This window comes from Perognathus longimembris, chromosome 8, assembly GCF_023159225.1.
Source record: "Perognathus longimembris pacificus isolate PPM17 chromosome 8, ASM2315922v1, whole genome shotgun sequence".
NCBI classification, from domain to species: Eukaryota; Metazoa; Chordata; class Mammalia; order Rodentia; family Heteromyidae; genus Perognathus; species Perognathus longimembris.
The window spans coordinates 3,608,234-3,628,596 of NC_063168.1; the positions used below are offsets into that span (position 1 = coordinate 3,608,234).

At 47.7% G+C, this 20,363-nt stretch overlaps 1 protein-coding gene and 1 long non-coding RNA gene across 15 annotated transcripts in view; one reads left to right on the forward strand and one right to left on the reverse strand.

Annotated features, from left to right (window-relative positions):
- Pax8 (paired box 8) overlaps positions 1 to 20,363 on the reverse strand; it is a 54,169-nt gene that overhangs the window by 27,123 nt on the left and 6,683 nt on the right. The gene's annotated exons all lie outside the window — the stretch shown is intronic.
- LOC125356092 lies at positions 8,976 to 19,872 on the forward strand. The gene is made up of 3 exons (XR_007211813.1): positions 8,976 to 9,271; positions 16,935 to 16,941; positions 19,863 to 19,872. It is a non-coding gene; the product is annotated as an uncharacterized LOC125356092 (long non-coding RNA).

The window sequence follows — 20,363 nt, forward strand, 5'->3', positions numbered from 1 at the left end:
CAAACACAGGCGAGACGGAACAGTCCTGTGTTGTCCCCATTTTCCAGAACATTTGCTGTGTATCTGTTGGGACTTCTTCATCTGGAAGCAGGATTTCTTACAAGTAGAGGTGCGTCCCCCCTCACAAATACGTTTTCAAAATGAAAAGTAACTTTTGGATGGCATGAGTTGGGCATTTTGCCTTTTAAAATAAATCCATGGATGTAATTCTCCCAACGTAAGCTGTGCATCCTAAATTATGTGCTTAAGCGTTGACTCCGTGTCCTAGAAACCCAAACACTTAGAAACCCTACTGAAGCATGTTAACCAGATCCTCACCTTTTGGGCACCTGAACTGTGAATTCTCTAGGACTTTGTTTTATTTTTATTTTACATGTTTCTGAATGGTTTTGGAGGGGGGAAAAAAGATGTCTAGATTTCTGTCCTCATTCTGTCTGGTTGCTCACTTGCCGTGCGTGTGCGTGCGTGTGTGCATGCGTGTGTGCGCGTGTGTGTGTGTAGCCCAGGCTCTCTGAACTCATGATCTTCCTGTCTCAGCCTCGCAAGTGCTGGCATTACAGGTATATTCCACCACACTCGGCTCATTCTACCTGTTTTAATTTATTACCTGAGAAAGTGGTCCTTGTCTTCTTTTTTCCAACTGAAATATTGAATGGAGTTACCAAACTATACCAACTGCTATAGGAAGCCAAAGGGTTAAGGACCTAGCGAAGTGTTTGGTGAATGGAATGTAGGGATCCGTGTGGAGCTTTTCCAGCATCTCAGTGTTTACTTGGTTGAGTGCTGTGACCCCAGCTTGGACTTGAGTGGTCGGTATTCAGTAGTGTAAGCGGAGACCCTCAGAGGGCTTGTTAAAACAAAACCTGCGGAATCAAGATCTGATTGGAACCAAGAATTTGTTTCTAAGAAGTTTCTAGATGGTGTGAGTCCTGAGAATCTGGGGACCATCCCTTGAGGGCCACTGGTGTAGGCTAGACAACGAGTAGTGGCTGGTAAGGAAAATGTAAGAGGTCATTCCTCATCTTTTCTCCTCTTGTACCTTCTTCTAGGAATACTATTGGCACATTATGGTTTTCAGTCCTTTTCAACTCCATACATATTAACCACGTGCTAATCATGACTGGGGGCATCAAGCCTGAACAAAGCAAGATGCTGGCCTACAAGCACTTACACCCTTTTAGGAGATACAGTCAGATCATCAGAGAATTGCCCTGTGAGGGGTGAAATCCCTGGAAAGCGGTAAATCTAAGTGCTCAGTGAGTTTACAATTGGCCAGAGCGAAGGTTCGGAGACGAATGGCTCAGAGGTAACCAGCTGAAGGAGCTTCTATAGAAAGGAAGAACGATTCCCATGCATGAAGTCTCAGGATGTTGAAGAAATTGAATATGGCTCGCTGTGTCTGCAGAGAGGCAGGAAGGGCTTGGGAGGGGCCAGCCCGCTGCCTATGAAGGTGGCGCTCATGGCTTGAGGTTGCAAACAGCTCTGTAATGGCAGGACGTTTATCTCTCCCGTGTCCGGTGTGGGGGCGTGGACTCTTCTAGGTGAGTCACCACGGAACGCCCAGAGGTGGGTGCGCATTTCCTTCCTGCCCTGGGAGGGGGGGACTGGCACCCACTCTTCGGACCCCCTTTCCGTGCTGCCCTGTGGGCAGGGAGGCTTGAGGCTGGAAGTCTTGATTTGGCTCGGTTCGGCTTGATGCTTGATTTGGAAAAATGGCCATTTTGGGGGGAGGGGAGTCCAAGGACTTTTAGTAATGTTTTGACTCTTAGAAGACTCTGAGAAGTTAAAGGTGGGAGAAAGAAGAAATGCCCACTGACTAAAATTCATTCCATGCACAGCTATCAAACCTTTAAGATGTGAGGGTTCTTCCCTGCGGGCCCTAAGAAATTCCCTCTCCCTGTCATGGCACTGATAAGGATTTTGGAAAGGTAACTTTATTTGTTCATATTCTTTATAAATTCCTTCAAGGGGCCCTGTCTTTGTCTATAGAACCCATCCACCTGTTTATTTCATGCTTTAGTGTGTACATTTGTCAAAAAAAAAAGTGCTTTCTATGTGCTAGCACTCAAAGGAATTCCCAGAATTCTCCGCTGTGAGCCTCGAATTCTATATTCCAGTATTTTTCTATTTGTTTTTCATCTGCTACATCTCTAGTAGCTCTATCCAACCCTTAAAGTTTGGACAGTGGCTCAATGTGCTGTGCAAAAAATTTCCATTTAATATCTAGGGGTATTGTGCTCTGACTTCAAAGAGGGTTAAAGTGGGAGCTTGAGAGAGACTGCACTGAGGCGCCTTTCAAACCAGGCTACGTATACCATAAAGACGTGGCCTTCCATGAAGGAACAGCCTTACCAGTGCTGGTTAGTTCCCAGTGTTCTCAGCCTTTTGACCTACTTGCTTGTAGATCCTTAGTCTCCTCTGTAACCTCTCAGCTGCTCCCTCAGCTTGATGCTTTCTGCAAGAAAGTCTGGGCCACTCACTGCCTTAGGACCATGGAATGCTAATGTTACAATTCAGTACTCAAGATCACTCCCCCATCCATGAGGTTTCAGGTTACCTTGACACATCAGACCCTGGACTAGGACTGAAGGGGCTGCCATACTGGCAAGCCTAACCTGTGGCACTCCATTTAGCAGAATATAAGTGTCCTGTTGCATGAACTTTGTTTTCTGCTCCTTGAGGAATGACATAGCTTCTTTATCTCTGAAGTCCTGATATATAATGCAATGCTTGGTGCACCATAATTGAATTTATTAGTAGTGGAAGGAACGAACAAAGGATGAAAGGAAGGAAAAAGTGAAGAAGAGAGGCAAGGAGAAAAATGAGGGAAGAAGGCATATCTAAAACAAATTCAGAGAAGCCAACACTTTGTCTTAAGCAGAAGGATGCTTTTCACAAATGTCGTTGACATGAGTTGTTTAAAGAAGGTCTGCACCTTCCAGCTTCTGCAGGAGCCAGGGAACAAATGTCTTCCTGCTAACTTTTATATCAAGCTTTTAATGCCGACATTCAGTGTGTGAGCCCATCCTTCCCTTAGAAACTTTGTGGTCGAATGTGGCAGTGTGTGTTGTCTGTGCTATCCCTGTATGTTTGCCATGGCCCAGTCAATCAAAAAGAAACGAGTTCCTGGTTCTCATGGCCAGTGAGCTCAACACTATGTCAACGGCTTAGGACACGACGGATCTAGTCATAGAATTCTGTTTCCTCAGATTTCTCCTGGTAGTTAACATGTATCACCAATCAGGAGATAGTCAGAAGATAGAAACATATTCCTGGTTATTTCAATGGAGACCTTTAACACAAGGAACTGGGTACTGAGGGAATATAAACCCACAACGGAGGAAGTGAAGAGAGTCTGAATCACAGGTTGAGTATCCCTGATTCAAAATAAATTTTTTTTAAAAAACCTGTAGTTTCCACAAACCTGAAACTTTCTGAGTATCAGCATTGACGCCACAAATTAAAAGTTCCACACATGACCAATATGAGAGGCGTTACTCAAAACACAGGTGCGGGACCTTCATTATGAGTTCACGGTGTGTATGAAGTGCGGTTGAATGCCGTGTTTAGACCTGGATCCTATTCCCAAGAAGTCCCATTTACATATATGCAAATATTCTAAACACTGTGATCAAGGGATATGCAACCTGAAGGAAGCAGCCACTCCCCCGGGGATGGAAGACGCAAAGAAAAGAGCCGACGTTATGAGAACTTAGATATCTAGAGGAAGAATCCGAATCCATGGGGCTGGGGCTTCCATCCACAGGGCAACGACCCCCGCTGTGTCTGGGAGAGGGGAGCTTGGTTCAGGGAGAGCTGGAATACAGGTGCATTGCTCTGAGGCAACGCTGACCAGAACCACTTGGCACAAACAGGAAATCCTTCCTCCCGCTTCCTGCCTTCTACCATGGGCCAGGTGGCCGTCCAATCCATCCCCCATAGAAGCCTCGTGCGACAGACAGCTTCCAACCCGTTCCTCTGTACTGATGCACAGGACATGGAGTGGTTCCCGCATTTATTTCTTTTCATTCTTTGAAGCCCTAGAGGGTCAAGATGAGGGAACCTCTGCGGCTTCATCTTTCCTGTCTGGCCTCGCATGAGCTTCACCTCCCTTTGCTTCTCCCTGTCGTGTGTTACGTGGACGTGACTCGCGTGTGGCGCCCCGCTCAGGCCTGGGCCTCAGCAGGCATTCCACGGACGCTCACCGTCACCATAACCGCGTTGACCGCGCTCGCTCTTCCTGCCGGGCACTGCGCTACGGCTTCAGAATGTAGAAAGGTCAAGAAAGATAGTGTCCAGGCTCTCCGAGACTGTAACTTGATAGAAAGTGCTTTCTCTGGTAGTGATCCTTCAGTTTTTTTGGTGTCTTAGCAGGTGACACAGCTCCTTCACCTTGTCGGCACCTCTTCTTACCCGGATTTTTTTTTTCTGTCCTCGCTCTTCTAAAACCCTTAGTGGTGGGGAAAGGCGTGGTTCTGGATGCCTCGTGGGGCAGGAAATAATGCCAGCTTCTCCTTCCCCTCCTGAGTGCATGACTGGGCAGTTATTGATTGACTCTGAGACATTCTTCCGGATGCCTTCCCCTACCTTGCTGGGCTCTATTCCTCCAGCTGGCCTCCCCTGTGGCTGGGAAGAGCAACGCCCCTCGTACTGTCTCCTACCCTCGGAAGCGCAGGCAAATCGAAGAGGGTCTCTCAGCAGGATATGAAGTGCGGTTTCTTGGCATGCCTTTTCCCTGGGTCAACCCAGATGGTGGCTGTTCCTGCGTGGCTTAGCAGTATTCATTCCCCTCCAGTGTGGACAGAGGGATGGGTAGGAGTACGAGGATGATGAAGGATGGATAAAGGGGTTTCACTGCATTAGACTATTATTGGAAAAACAAATTAGGCTGTATTTCTCTTAGGTTGGACCTAAGAGGCGAGGAAAACATTGGGCACGGTGGCCCATGCCTGAAACCTCAGCCCTGGGGAGGCTGAGGCTCATTAAGTAGCACAGGTTGACCTCATGCGTTTGAGACCTTGGCACACCATGTAAATAAACACATAGATAGATAAATAAAACAAAGAGGAGGAAGGAGGAGAGAAAGGAAAGGAGGAGGAAGTCTCTTTAGTGTGTATTCCCTCTTCCCGGTTAGAAGATGGACAACAGGCCTACCTACCAGCCCTCCACTGAGCACTGCAAATGCATCTTCCCCTTTAATTGTCAGAACGACTCTCTGATGTAGGAAGGACGGAATCATCTCCGTTTTACAGAGATCATTTTGTTGGGGCCTATTTTTTTCCCGTTTTATTTTCTCCACACAGAGAATGAACCCGGTTTCCTTTCCGTTCTCCCCCATGCGTCCATGTTGCTTTGTTCTCCACTCTCCTTGTTTACATCCATCTCTGCCATGAGTTTGATTCCCCTGTCCTCAGTCGCTTCCAGTTGCTTTATTTTCCTTTAGTTCCAACCCCATGCTGATGGCCTCTCTCCCCATTGTCACCAGCTCTTAGCTCCCTCCCTGCCCCAATCCCTTCTTGCAAATGGTGGCAGGCCCCTCCCATGCCAAATCTCCCGTGCCCACTCACCCCTGTCTTCCCCCCCCCTCCCCTGGCTGATCCCCCTTCCCTGCATAATCTTTATTGCCTGCATGACTGCTCAGGTTCTTTATCCCATCTTCCCCTCAAAGGCATTCACAGCTCTGCTGTTATTCTTGTATTAGCATTGAACCCATTAAAGCTAATTTGTTTGCCCTAATCTCCATTTATTTTTCCCTAGTTGATATTAGATTTCCCTTTCTATTGCTCCAGCATGATTTTCTCTTTGTCTTCCTAATGGTCTACCCCCCTCTCTCTTTCTCTATTAATCTGGTTGGCTTCACTGTGTGGTTTCAAGGCCTTTCTCTCTGCTTCCCTCAGCCCTTAGATTAACCCTGTCACCTCCTTCCCAAGCAAGGCCCAATGTGTGGATTTCCAAGGATGGGGCCAGCCACTGACAAACAACGTCAATAGGCTTCCAAGCTCACTAGGAAAAGTACCACTTAACCTAAAGCCAGCCTGGAGGCTCTGAGTGGTGGAGGCACATAGGACCTAGGAGAGGCTACTCTGAGCCTGAAAGTTGCCCGGTCTCTCGGAGGGGTGGTCTTTAAGGTTCTGTCAAAGATTTCTACAAATCTCTGATAGATCATAGATCCTATGAGATCTTATAAGAACCTTTGAAATCCTGTAGGTCTTAGATCCTGTTTCCTATAGGTCTTAGATTCAATCAATTCTATCGGGAGGCCAGAGAATGAATGGGATATTTTCTTTCTAAGGCTAAAACTGGGTACTATTTCCCAAATAGGAGGTAAACCTTCCTCTTCCTGAGGAAGTGAAATCCCTTCTGAGGATGTGGCCCTGGATTGGCTAATCCCCACCTTGCACTCTGGACTCCATATTCACCCAAGGGCAGCTGCCTCCCAGCAACAAAGCTCGGGAAGCTCTGCTGCCACAACGCATAAAGCCCTCCGCACCATGGCCTTTTAGCCAGCCTCCCCTGGAGACTAAGCACCTTGAGGGCAGGCGGAGCACCTCTCCTGACTGCCTACGCCAAGTCCCAACGGGCCGGGACGCAGAGCACTGCCTTCACCCGCTTCACGCTAGACGAGAATCATTCGAGGAGCCTGGCAACTTTCCACCTTGATCCGGTCAACCAGAAGCTTCTGACATCGTGATCCTGAACCTGATTCTATTGATTGATTGGTTGATTGATTGATCGATGTATTTATTTATTTATCTGTCAGTCATGGGGCTGAAGTCAGGGCCTGGGTGCTATCGCTGAGCTCAAGTCCAGCTCTCTACCACTCTGAGCCTCCGTGCCACTTCCTGTTTTCTGGTGGTTCATTGGAGATAAGAGTCTCACGGACGTTCCTGTCTTGGCTGGCTTTGAACCACGATTCTCAGATCTCTGCCTCCTGAGTAGCTAGGATGACAGGCCTGAGCCACGGGTGCCCAGCCTGAACCTGAATTTTTGAAAAAGCTCCTGTGGTGATTTTCCAGAGTTTGTGTCCGTTCAGCGGCTACTTATAACTAACTGAAAGCATTAATGAATTGACTAAACATGAACTTCCGTCAAGGTCTACACATGGAACTTGCCAGTGCTCCTTGCAGACTTTCTAGAAGTCATTTTCCTAGCTCCTTCCTCTGAGCTTCTTGAGGCCCAGGGGCTCCCAGCATTACACACCAGCCGTAGGAGGGCCCCGTGGGCTGCACAGTCAGGGCCAAGGCCCTGTTGAACATACAGCTTGATCTCCAGTGTCTGTGCAAATCACTGTGCTGAACCCCAAGTCGTCCCTGGGGGTCAGAGGCCTATGGCTATTAATGCTGGCTTTAAAAAAAATGGGTTGATGTTAAAGCAATTTTCAGTTCATTAGATTCCAATCCAGTTAGTGCCCACTCAGTCTGATGGTATTCCAGGAGGGGTATGTGTGGAGAAAAGGCTTCTGAGGCCTTGCCCTTGAGAAACTTATAAATTAATAACCTTAGGCAAGGGATAGAACCCGAAGGGTTTTCAGTTCACTCACATGTACTAATTTTACACCAGTAGCCCCTGTGGAACATCCTGGGGTACACATGTGTGTGAGAGAAAGTGTAAAGTATGTGTGTCTGTGGTGTTGGTGCATAATAAACAATCGGGGTCCCCATAGCACAAGTAATAATGCAGTGCTAGGTTCCATATCACACAGTTGCGATGTGATAAATGTGGGTTTACTGCACATTCATTAAAAACTTCCCTATAGACGGTTAAGGAGGGAAACAGAAAGGTGGCTATACCCTAGTGGGGGGCATAAAAGCGTGAGAAGGAGGAAGGAAAATGAGAGAGGAAGAGAGAAGGAAAGGTTGCAAGAATGGAGGAACAGGGCAGGGAGAAGGAGAGAAGAGGAAGAGGAGGAAGAGGACACAGAAGTAACCACAACTGTAGTTGTGGTCGTTTTAGTGACTGAGAGGCCAGAGGAATGAGGAAGTCTTCAATAAAATAAAGTCACATAAAATAGGGAGAAGAAGAGACTCTTACCAAGAGGGCTGAACTAAATGACCTCTTTCGCTCTGGGATTCTTTGCATTTGAGATCTTAACTAAGATGTGATTGATAAGTTCAGAGAGGACCCAAGGGGCTTTGGCTGAAGTAAGTGGCACAGTTAGAAAGAGAGAGACACACACAGAGAGAGACACCTGCTCTGTGTGTGTGTGTGTGTGTGTGTGTGTGTGTGTGTGTGTGTGTGTCTGTGAGACTGTGTGTCTGGGGAAATTCAGGCCAGGGCCAGAGGAGGTCTGGCCATTCTGAGGAGCAAAACAAGTAAGGAACAAATGAAGAAGAGCTACACAACATGCTGAGCAAAATCCATAACTAAAAACGTACCTCTGTGGTTTTCACACCTGTGCACAGAGACAGCAGCTTCTCAGGAACTTCGCACATAGCAAAGGGGGTTAACTACTCTAAAGCCAAACTCACCCCTGCCTGCGGAGGATGGGGGATGCGAGGAGGTGAAGGGGGACAGCCAGGGACAGCTAGGTGCAGTCTGAAGGTTGTGGTTTCGGGGGAGGGGGAAATGGGAGTGCTGAGAGTTAGGCCTCTGCAGATCTGCACTCTAGTTTCTGCAGCGCAGATGACCCTACCAGTCCTAATAGGAGCAACTTCCGCTTGGGCGGAGGCCAGATGCCCCCGGAAACAGAGGGAGCTCTCTGAACCTGCAGCTGAGCAGCAGAGTGGCCCCTGGTCTGCTGTTAGGAGGTGACAGGCCGGGGGTGGGGGAGGGGAGGGGGTGTTGTGGGCTCCTGCATGGCCTGAATGATGGTACAATTGGGGGCTGCTGTGGCCCACAGACCACTGAGGGGTAGGTGCATAGAATCTGTGCAGGATACTTCTGAGACTCTTCTCAGATGGGAGGAGAAGACGACCTGGCTAGGGTTAACCCTAGTTCCCGGTAGAGCCCTAACAGAACTTACATATTTATGTATATTTTAGAACTTACATTCTCGGGCCCAAAATCCCTGTTCGCTCTCTCATGCCTCAAAACTTTCGGAATCTTAACGCAGTCTGGGAATAGGCTATCTTACTAGAGCGGAGGAAGAGATGGTATAGATTCATGAGATGTGTTCTAACCAAGGTACCGGGGAAGATCATGGGCTTTCTTATCTGCTTGGTATTTTTATCTTCTCAAGTGCTGAGCCCAGACTTGATTGTCAGCAGGAGTTCTGAGATTAGGAGGTGGAGCCCCTCCTCTAGGGGAGATTTTTGTAGAGGACAGGTGATCAGTTTCCCTTCCCTGCCCATCTCAAAGCTGATTTCTGTCGTTATTGCCACAAGCAGCTGAGCTAGGCCAACAACATGGGACACTCAGGTTTGTTAGGAGCCGAATTGTATTCCCTCTAAATTTGTATGTGAAATACTAACCTCCAGTACCTCCGCATGTGACCTTTTTTGGAAGTAGGGTTTTTGCGGATGACGGAGTTAATCGGAGTTCAGTAGGATAGGTCCTAAGGAAGACCATGCCTCCGAAGAAAGGAGACACTTGGACACAGACATAGAGGAAGAATAGCATGTGGAGCTTGGACTCACTTTGCCACAAGCCAAAGACCACCAAAGACTGCCAATACGTCGTCGGGAGTCAGGAGAGACGCACAGAGCACTTCTGCGTCACACCACCTGCTGACACTTTGGCCTTCCCTCATTGTATGGAGACAAAGTTCTACTGTTTAAGTCACCCAGATCGCCATACTTTGTCCTGATAGCTCTAGAAAATGAATTCATAGGTCAACGGGTTTCTTTAGGGGGAAGAGTTTCATTGTGTAGCCCAAGCTGGCCTTAAACTTAGGCTCCTCCTGCCTCGGCTTCCTGAATGCTGAGATTACAGAGAGGTCCCATTACACCTGGCTCAGGAGAGGGTTAACGTGGATTGGATTCGGCAGCAGGGCGGGGAAGGCCCCGGGGCTCCTCTCTAGCCCTCCAGCGGCCCTCCAAATGCCACAGGAGAACAATGCTCACTAACCTCCCACCTGCACCTGCTCCTCTTGACAAGCATCACGGTCCTCCCTGCAGTGCCTCCATCTTTCTCTCCCGCCCCCTCCTTCTCCACCTCCTCCTCCTCTTCCTCCTACTCCTCTTTCTTCTTTTAACTCAGAGCCTCATGCTTGCTTGCCAGCACTCTACCATTTGAGCCATGCCTACAATCTTTTTGCTAGTTATCTTAGAGATGGAGTCTGGCTAGTGAGCCTTTCTGTTGATGCTAGCCTCGAACTGTGATCCTCCAGCTCTCAGCCTCTTGGGTAGGATTACAAGGAGGAGCTACCAGGACTTGGCTCTCCTCTCCATTCTTCATTCCTCTATCACATGGCATGTTTTTTCCTTTTTTTCTTTTACATGGTTTAAGAGTTGTGCTTTAATATGACTGCATTGACAATCCTGTTCATTGTATTTGTTAAAAAACAGACATTCTGAGGGAGACCCATTGACTTCCTTCCAAAGTCTGCTTACAACAAACAGGAATTGGGAACCAGACCGAGACAGGTTTTGAATCAACAGGAAGAGGAAAGCTCTTTGTCTCTGTGGCTGCTCCCTATGTGGTTAGTGAACAGTGTTGATCTTTTAGTAACTACTTGAAAATGCCCTGGGAATATACCTGTTGCTTAATGAGCAGAATTTTCCCCTGTCCTTATGCTATAGAGGACGCTTCGAGGTGTTGCAGTGTCTTGAGGTCATTCTGGGGAGCACAGTTGACCACACTCCTCAGAGGTGTAGAGAACAGGTGCCCCTGAGAGACGTCCTATGTAGCCAGGCACGGTAGTGCACACTTGTCATCATAGCTATTTGGGAGGCAGAGGTAGGAAGATCCAGGCTGAGACCAGCCTGCACAAAAGTGGCAACTTTTTCGTTTAATGGAAGATTGTCAATAAATCAGCATAGAAAGCCTCTGTGCAGGTCTCCACTAGTTTTGACCCACTAGACTAGTCCCCCTAACCACCCCCCCCCCGCCATTTACCAGGGCTTCCAAGCTTCTTCCTTTCATGAACTTCTGGACCCTGGGTTCAGTCTATAGATGAGCTATTCCTAAACTTAATTTAATTCCAAAAAACCATCCATGGAGCCTTGGTTTCATCAGCGATGGATTTTCACAGTAGCCCTGTGAGGGAGGGAGCTAGCATTTGGAGCCTCCTTTTGTAGGTCTCATCTAGGAGCGCCAAGTGGGTTGTACAAAGCTAGCCAGAAGCAGACCTGAGCCTGATCTACTCTGGTCCACAGCCAAGTGAGAAGTCTTTGGGAGGAAAAGACCTTGTACAAGAAGGGCTGTGTCCCCAGCAGACTATCTAGGAGACTCTACCTACCCCAGGCCTCTGGCTGGCCCTCAGTCTGACGACTCTTAGTTTCTCTCAAATGCTGACATGATGCAATAACAAAATCCCGGAAACTAGATTCTTTATCAGCAAACGTGAGCTATTTTTGCCTATGGTTCTAGAGGCCAAAGAGCCCACATTTAGGTGGCCACATGAGAGTAGGGCCTTGTGCTGCATTATAACATGGCATCACAATACAGAAAACGCCCAACACTTTGGGGAGGCCTTTATTTATCACAAAACACCCACGGTCACAGAAACGAACCCCATCCTGAGAGAACTGGCACATTCCCAGGAGACATGTATGAGCTCATTATTCCTCACTGGGCCCCCCTTGTAAAGAGCTCCTCACCTCTCAATCAATACCATTACACTGGGGACCAAACCCCCACTACATGAACTTTTGGGGAGCAAACTAGAGCCAGCTCCTAGCACCGATCTACAGAATAACCCCTGGGGGATTGTGAACATACACATTCCAATGTTCTAGGTTTTCTAAAAGGAGCCTCTGAGGTTCTTACGTAAGATACTCATTTGAGAAACAAGACAACAAAGCAAGAAGAAATAAAGTAAGTCCGGGGGAAAAGGAAGGGGGAGGGGAAAGCCAGAAAGATTTTTTTTTTTGACTAAAAATATGTATGTCTAATGTGTGCTAGAAAATACTTGAAGATTTTAGTCCTCTACGAATGGTAAATTCTTGGTCCTTTAAGAGGTTCTGACCTAAATCCAACTAACTGTTTCACTACCCCCTCGCCCCTGTCTACCAGGCAGACCACCTGTTAAATCAGAACATCCGTTCGAGCTGGCCTCTACTGCCCAACTCAGCTACCCTGTAGTTGAGCATGTGTGCTACAAAAAATGTCCTCAAGACCAAGAAAATGCTCCTGAGAGGCAGCTCCGACCTTGATCGCTGCCTTGGGGTTCTCTGACGGGCTGCACTTCTTGTTTCCTTAGCTCCCAAGTTGCAACCTACTCTAAAGAAAATGGAAAAGTAATGACACCAATAGCACGGGAAAGAATCCGGTGTGCTTCACACTGGGAAAAGTTCACATATAAAACTCGAGTGTGTGAAATATAAACCATATCCTTGTAGAATAACCAACACCGCGCCTTTACAGCGTCTTTCTTTCTTACAGCAGTCTGTGTGAGGTGCCGAGGCTGCAGAAAGGTCTGAACCAGTTCTAGATATTGGGTGTCACTGGGAGAGGCCAAGTAAGTGACAAGCGGTGTGGGTAATGGGTACTAAGAGTAGGGGAAGGGAGCACAGTAGGGACAGTGGAAGTCAGGGAGCACAGTCATGGGAGTCGTGGGCCTTGAGAGGATCTAGTGGAAAGAGGTGGAACTTGAGACACACTTGTCAGAGAAGCGGGCGAAGGGACGGGTGTTCCCGGAAGGGGCACTGCAGGGGTGGGCATGAGTACTGTATGTTTTGGAAACAATGACTAGTTGGCTGGAACATGGGCTTGCATACAAAAATAGTGGGTAATCGGGTCAGCCAGGTGAGATGGAGCCTTCTGGAGTGTATATCAATGGCTGGTCCTAAAAGGTTTGTTAATGATTGGATTAAAAGGAAGTATAAGCAGGAATCTAAGATTATTTTGGAAAATCACCGGGCTAAGTTTCGCTGGAACAAGGCCAGGGGAGGAGAGAAATGAAAACATTTTGATAATGTGAATAATCTAGCTATCACAGCTGCTCCACTTAATACAAAAACAAAAACAAAAGCCACACACACACTCTGTCCCAAAGAGGATAGAGCCGGGAAGCAGGGAGCTCTGGCAAGGGAGCAAAAAGGACATGAACATTGCCAATGACAGAAATGCAAGGTCAAGCCAGTCCAGGATGGAATTGGTGCTGGTCAGTCAAAGGCTCCAGACAGACTTTCTGAGAGAAGGTTAGAATGAGTGCACTGGCTGGCTCCTCTTGTTTCCTGGCCCCTACAGGTGGTCCAGATCCTGCCCATCTTCCGTTTGTCATCTCTATCCTTACAGGTGCACATGCGCCTAGCTCTCCGAGTCTCTGCCGGGCTGCTCCCTCCCTGAACCGCTTATGGGGCCTGGCCCCTGCCTCAGGACACAGCCCCTGAGGTCTCCCCACTAGCTCAGCACTTCCGGCCTGTAGGGACTGAAGCCTTCCTTGCCTGGCTTCCACTTTGATGGTGGGTAAAAGTCCAGTTTGCTTTTTGTCTCTCTGTAATGTCAAGATGAAGGCACGGGCACTCGATCTTAAGTTCTCAAGCCCCACGGCTAACTCCACACCTGCCACGCTGAAGAGTTTAATAGACATTTACCTACGGAGTGGTGTCATCAAGTAATAAGGCTCTCTGAAATAATTTGAAGTGAAGAACTGAAGGCATGGCCAATGGCAGCGAGCCGGGGTGATGGGTTTGCGCGGCGCACCTCTGGGTAGGCCTGAGGCAGAGGGGTCAGAGTCAGAAAGGAAGTGGCACACGGTACTTCTCTAGATGCCAGAACAACTCTTGAGAAGATCGGGGCACAGAGCGCACCCTGAACCCACACCTGTCAGAGAAAGGGGTGAGGAGGAGGGGGGAGAGGCTCCCCACGGAGAGTGGAGGACTGGGAAGAGGAGCCTTCCCGGAGAGCAGACCATGACGCTTGTGTCCGCTGCCCACAGGGAGGCAGAAGAAATCCTAATTTATTCATGTCAAAGGTGACCAGTCTCCAGAGGTAGTCTCAAGGAGTGCTTTCGCTCAAAACATCATCATTTTACTCAACTAGGGAGCTATGTGACCACTCTGGACATCAGACAGGTCTAGCCAACAGCAGCTGTTCTAACACTTGTTTGGACATGGGACATCTAGAAGGTCATAGTGTTCAGCAAAACAATACCACAGAACAGTGAGCTCAGCACAGTAAAACCAGTGTGTTGCTCAATCAGACCCTAGGTTCGAAGGAAAAAAAAAAAGAAGACAATGGCTTCTAAATAAAAACCTTCACATCTTAAACGGGAAGGTATTTTCTCCACAAATGCACTTTTTCTGGTTAGTAATTTAGACTGTACCAATGAATACCTTTGCTCACCTTTATATCTGAAAGTTCCGCAAATATTGCCCAGTCAATACCACCATATTATTTCCAACAATCACACACGTGACCCATGCAAGTGATGCAATAAACAAGCCTGGTGTTGTGCACCTGTGACCTGGCTGTTCATTTTTACATTCCCTCTTCGGGTCTTAGTGAGCACAGGCCTGGGTAAGCTAGGCCACGCTTGTTCTTTAGGCTGTGGGGCGAAACCTGAGGGATCTCAGTGGAACACAGTGCTCATCGGGTCTGAGGGAGGGAGGAATGCTAGAGAAGTTATCCTCATGACCTGAGCAGAGGATCCGCACGGTAGCCTCAGCCCCTAACTCCTCAGGGAAACAACGGGCTGGATTCTGGAAAAACGAGCCTTGCTGCTATTTGCTATACCCACTTGTTAGCTTTGCCTTGACCTAGGATAAATGACCGTGAACCCCAGAGATCAACTGATGCTAGGGAAAATGGTTAACTAACCCTAGGCTTCAACCAAAATACAGAACACAAAGATCTTGTGGACGAACACCCCTGTCCCATCTCATAATGTTAATGAAAGAATAGAGGTAGAAAGGGAGGAAATAGCCAGATACCTTTTCTTTTCTTTTCTTTTCTTTTTGTCAATCATGGGGCTGGGCTTGAACTCTGGGCCTGGGTGCCGTTCCTGAGCTCTTCAGCTCAAGGCGAGTGCTCTACCACTTGAACCACAGCGCCACTTCTGGTTTTCTGGTGGTTAATTGGAGATAGGAGTCTCACGAACTTTCTTGCCTGGGCTGGCTTTGAACTGTGATCTTCAGATCTCAGCCTCCTGAGTAGCTAGGATGATAGGCGTGAGCCACCGGTGCCCGGCTAGCTAAACACTTTTGTCTCTCTACTTAGATGTCAAATGATAGGCTGCAAGAACAAGAAGGCCATAGCTCTAAGTACCTAATGGACCTGCAACACGGAACAGACTGCCTGGGTAACTAGGACCGTACTGCGCCCCCCCCCACCCACCATATCCATTGTCCTGCTCTTCCTAGCAACTGTAGAGTCAACCAGGATCAATCGTACCTATAACTTCATAGCTGAATCTCTCCAAGTCTCTGAAAATGGGAGCTTTCTTTGGTATTCTTTTGTTTCTTAATCACCTGTGGCTCTAGGACAGTGTGCAACATGCACATATATATGTTGTAAAGGCTTATTCTTCGTATGTTTATATTGTAAGAAAATGAGTATTGTGTCTCTGCGTATACACGAATGTCTGTGAGTACATGTGGTGGGTAAATGAGCGTATCATGTATGAGAATCAAGAGCAAGGAAAGCCGGGCATCCGGGCTACAACATGTAAGGAGCCACTCATTCTCAGGGCTGACCCTGCCCTTGTATATGCCTGACAAGGAGCGCTTCCTTAAATTTTACACCTTAGAGCCTTGCTCTAGTTCCATACCTGCTTGGATATAAGTGTGTATCTCTCTGTATTTGGGGTGTAAGTGTTCTGCATGTGTGTCCATGAGTGTGAGGGTACATACTGGTGTGTGATTGTATGTTTGTGTGTCCCAGAAGCTCTCGTTGGACTTCTCAGCCCTCATCAGCAGGTGGAGGGTGCTCTAGGATCTCATCTATGTTCTCTTGAATCCTGCTATAGAGCAGAGCGGGCCACAGCCTGAGTTTCGAGTATTCACTACCCATCCCACCCCCTGGTGTTGGGGAGTACTCAGCCCTGCCACCGGGGCTGTGGGTCTGGACCAAGGCACATTTCTTTGGCCCTCCGTTTCCTCATCCATGTTATGTGATGTCATGGCCTCATTTGTAAGTCCCCTGCCCTTGAATGACCCTGAGTTTAAGTGGATTATTCGTTATCACAATAACCTTTACAACCTTTCAGAGGTATGCAGCACCTGTCCAGCTGGGAACTCAAGTAGCTGTAATCTAGAAGGCAAGAACCATAGAGATGAATACAGCTCGGCAAAGTAGACTTCAAAAGAGCCTCACAGACGTCGGCCTAGAAGGCCTTGGGAACTTGGGGAAAGGGAAACTGGCAGCCTTTAAGGGTGGTGGTGCAGGAGCTGGGTTGGCTGAGTATAGTTAGGATGTGGGATGCAAATGCTTCACAAACAGAACCTCAGCTCATCTTGAGGTAGGGCTGATGAGTCCCACTGACGGCTCCTGAAGTCATATGGGTGTGAATGGATGAATGGGATTCCGAGCCAGGTGTAACTAACCCTAAAGCCCGGCCTTTTAAGCAACCAGTGGGGGAAAGGCATGTTCCCTGGCCTCAAGATGGGCATCATTAATATGGACAAACTGAGGAACACTAGCAAAACAATCTACAGACAATAGAAGGTTGTGCATAATTGTGTCGACACTACAGTACAGAAAGTAAACACCTTGTAGCTAATAGGTTTCAGCCAGGCAGGCCCCGAGGAGGGCAGAATCTCAGGACAGAAGGACGTGTCAATGTCGTGGAGGGGGGAGGCTTTGAGAGGAAAAGCCCTACGAAGTTCGCACGCTACGCTGGCACAGGAGTCAAGCGCTGGATGTGTCCAGCAAGCATTCAGGTTTGGCAGCAGTGGCTACGTCTCCACAGTACAGGCACCTACAGCTCTGCCATCTTTTGCTTTGAGCTGCCAGGCCTTACCAGATGGATTCCTAGCCTAGACCAGCATAGAACTAATTTCACACAGCTTCATAGGTTGCCTTTGTGAAGCAATGCTCGACGTGAGAAGGCCAGATGAGGTTTATCTGTCAGTGCTGGTGATGTAGTTAGGGTGGCTACTCAAGATAAATTATCTCTGGTGCTCCCTAGTGGACCAGCAGCTCTACTCTCCACTCTCAAACTGTCAGTGCTCATTCTAGTCCTGTCCTTGACTTGTTTAGTCGGCTTATCTCCCACCCCAAGACTGTGGGTCTGTTCTCTTTAAATGGAATCATGGATTTTGTCAAATCTCAATCAGTTACTTTCTCTCCTCTAGCCATCAATGTCACTATTGCTGGCATGGTGTCTGCCGTCTGTGCGGTGGGTAGCCTCCATGAGGATTTGTTAAAGTTATGAGGAACCCTCAGATTCCAGTTGCTTCCTAGCTTGCCACCAGTACCATTTCCTGTCCTGCTTCCCATCTCCTAACATCCTTCTGCCTCCTTGCTCTCACTTCGCGTCATAGCAAGACTCCCTGCCAAATACACCCCAGTGAGTCATTGCCATCACCTCCATTTTGACACAGGAACAAGAACCGGTCTCAGTGTGAGGAAGTACCAAAGAGTACAACACAGCCCATGTCAAGGGTCGGTACTCCACTACTCAGACCTTTAGATGCCAGTAGCATTTGCCATCATGCCGAAGCTGGATTATTATTATACCAAATATGAAACCGTAAAACAAGTAAGTAGAATGGTGAGATTTAAACAATAGTATAAAGCAGAAGATAGGTGGGTTTTAATATTGTTTTTGCTAGTCCTCAGGCTTGGACTCAGCTCTGAGCACTGTCCCTGGCTTCTTTTTGCTTAAGACTAGTATTCTACCACTTGAGCCACAGCGCCACTTTTGGCTTTTTCTGTATATGTGGTGCTGAAAAATTGAACCAGGGATTCATGTATATGAGGCAAGCACTCTACCACTAGGCCACATCCCCAGCCCCTTAATATTTTTAAGTCAATATATATAACTATATTGATCAAAAGCAGGGTTTTAGCTAGGAGTCCATGGCCCTCACACTTGTAATTCTAACTACTCAAATGTCTGAGATCTGAGGATCCTGGTTTGATGACAGCCTGGGAGGGAAGGAAAATCTATAAGACTCGTATCATCAATGACCCCCCCCCCGCTCCAAATAAAAAGAGCTGGAGCTGTGGTTCAAGTGATAAAAGTGCTAGCTAGCATTGAGCTGAAAAGACCATGCCCAGGCCCCGAGTTCATGCCCCAGGATCAATACCAAAAAAAAAAAAAAAAATCAAGCTAAAGGAAACCATCCCAGGCCCTGAGTTTAAACTCCAACACCACAAACAAACAAAAAGCAAAACAAGTTCCTAAGACAAATGTTTCTGGCATCTTAACTGTATACAAAGAATCAATACAGACTCACGCGAGCTCTCGTTCGCTCTCGTTCGCTCTCAGATAAATTCATAATACTAAACCCCTAGAGTGTTCTGACTCCAACATAAAGCCCATAAACAGACTGTTCAATCATATGCCTAGTGCCCCCCCCCCCCCCACCATTGGTTTTTCTGGGAAACCGAAATAGGAAATCCTTTTCCAGATGGGACTAGCTCACAGCTAACAATGGTGGCTGCGGGAAGCTCAGCTAACTTTCACAGGTATCGCGTCTATTATTTATTTATTTATTTATTTGTGTGTTTATGTATTTATGTGGGGGGCGGTACTAGGAATTGAACTCAAGTCCTCACTGTCTTGCTCAGCTTTCTTATTCGTGGCTGGCACTCTACCAATCGAGCCATGCCTCCAGTCTGGAGTTTTGCTCTCTGATTGGAAATGGAAACTTTCAGACTTTTCTGCCAGACCAGAGATGGCTTTGAAGCTCTATCCTCCAAGTCCTCAGCCTTCTGAATAGCTAAGATTACAGGCTTAAGACACTAGCACCCAGCCCATTATCTCTTCGTTTCACCTCAATATATGATATGCCTATTGTTTTGGCTCTGTGGAAGTCTTGCCCACATTTTAAGAGAAACAAAGTTTCAAGTTACCCATCTGAAGTTTCACAGAAAGTACTAAGACAATAGAACATTGGAAATGTGCCCTGGAGATGCCCCTTCCTGGTTATCTGTGTATCTGGCAGAAAACAACTTCTTGACTAGCTTCTGTTTGTCCAGTGAACACGCTGGTTTTACTTACATTGCTTTCTAGAAGCCCTACAACAGATGAAGAAATCAAGCTCAGTAAGGTCACCAAGGAAGAAAACAGCAGGTCTGGGTTCAGAACAAAGCCTGGAGGCTTATCCTCCTCCCGGGGCTGGCAAAGCAAGCACTTTGGTGGAGGGAGGCTGCCGTAGAGCCCTGGTTTCACACTCATTTCAAAAGTCCCTCACCCTCTTGACACTTCATGGCCCCGAGCTTATCCCCCCAAATAATAGTTTTGCTATCCTTCCAGAAATACTGGGAAATCAAAAAAAGAAAAATGCAACTCACACAGAGGGCCCGGGGTGTGTGCAAACACCGTTCCCATGATGACAGCAGATTAAGCCATTTCCCTCTTGGACGGCCGGCCCAGCCGGCACCCAGACCTTTCTGCTGCGCCACCCTGACAGTGACATTATGTCTCAGCAGACTAATTAACACTAACTAGCCAGGTCACTCCAAGGCCGCCTAGGAAAACATGCAAAGACAAAACCACTGACCACCATCACTGACGACAAGGAAAAACATGGAGGAAGGGAAGAAATGCTTTTCCTTCCTCAGCCAAAGCATAGGTTTTTATCTGAGAAATACAAGCTGCTCAAGTGCTAGCCACCTTCTCTCTACGTGAAACAATACGATGATTAAGAAAGCCCTCCTTTCAAACTGATGTTTACAAACTGAGCCTGTGCAGAGGACCAAAGGAGCAAAAGCCTTGCTTTTGAACCCCTCAGTCAGAGGGGCCCTGAGGAGACTGCAGAGGAAATGAAGCTAAACGTAGGAGACTCCCCATCTCGTGCCTCCGCCACTTCTAGCTGTGTTGTATGGAGAAGGAGGTGTCCGGTGCTGGCCCCCGGCATGGTGGGCAGGCTCGGTAACTCCAAAGTTATTTCTGCCACAGATTCTTATCCATCCCTAAAATGGACCCAGGCTAGTGTGGTCTTAATGTAGGGAGCTAAGCCTCCTATACACCTTCAAACGGTTGGGGTGCCCAAGGATGGATGTTTTCTGCAAGCAGAGACACTATAATCCTAAGAGAATGTGTGTGTGTGTGTGTGTGTGTGTGTGTGTGTGTGTGTTAACAAAAGGTCCTTCTCCTTCCTTTTACCCACAATGACTTTGAGGATGGATATCATAATAGTGGTACATCACCC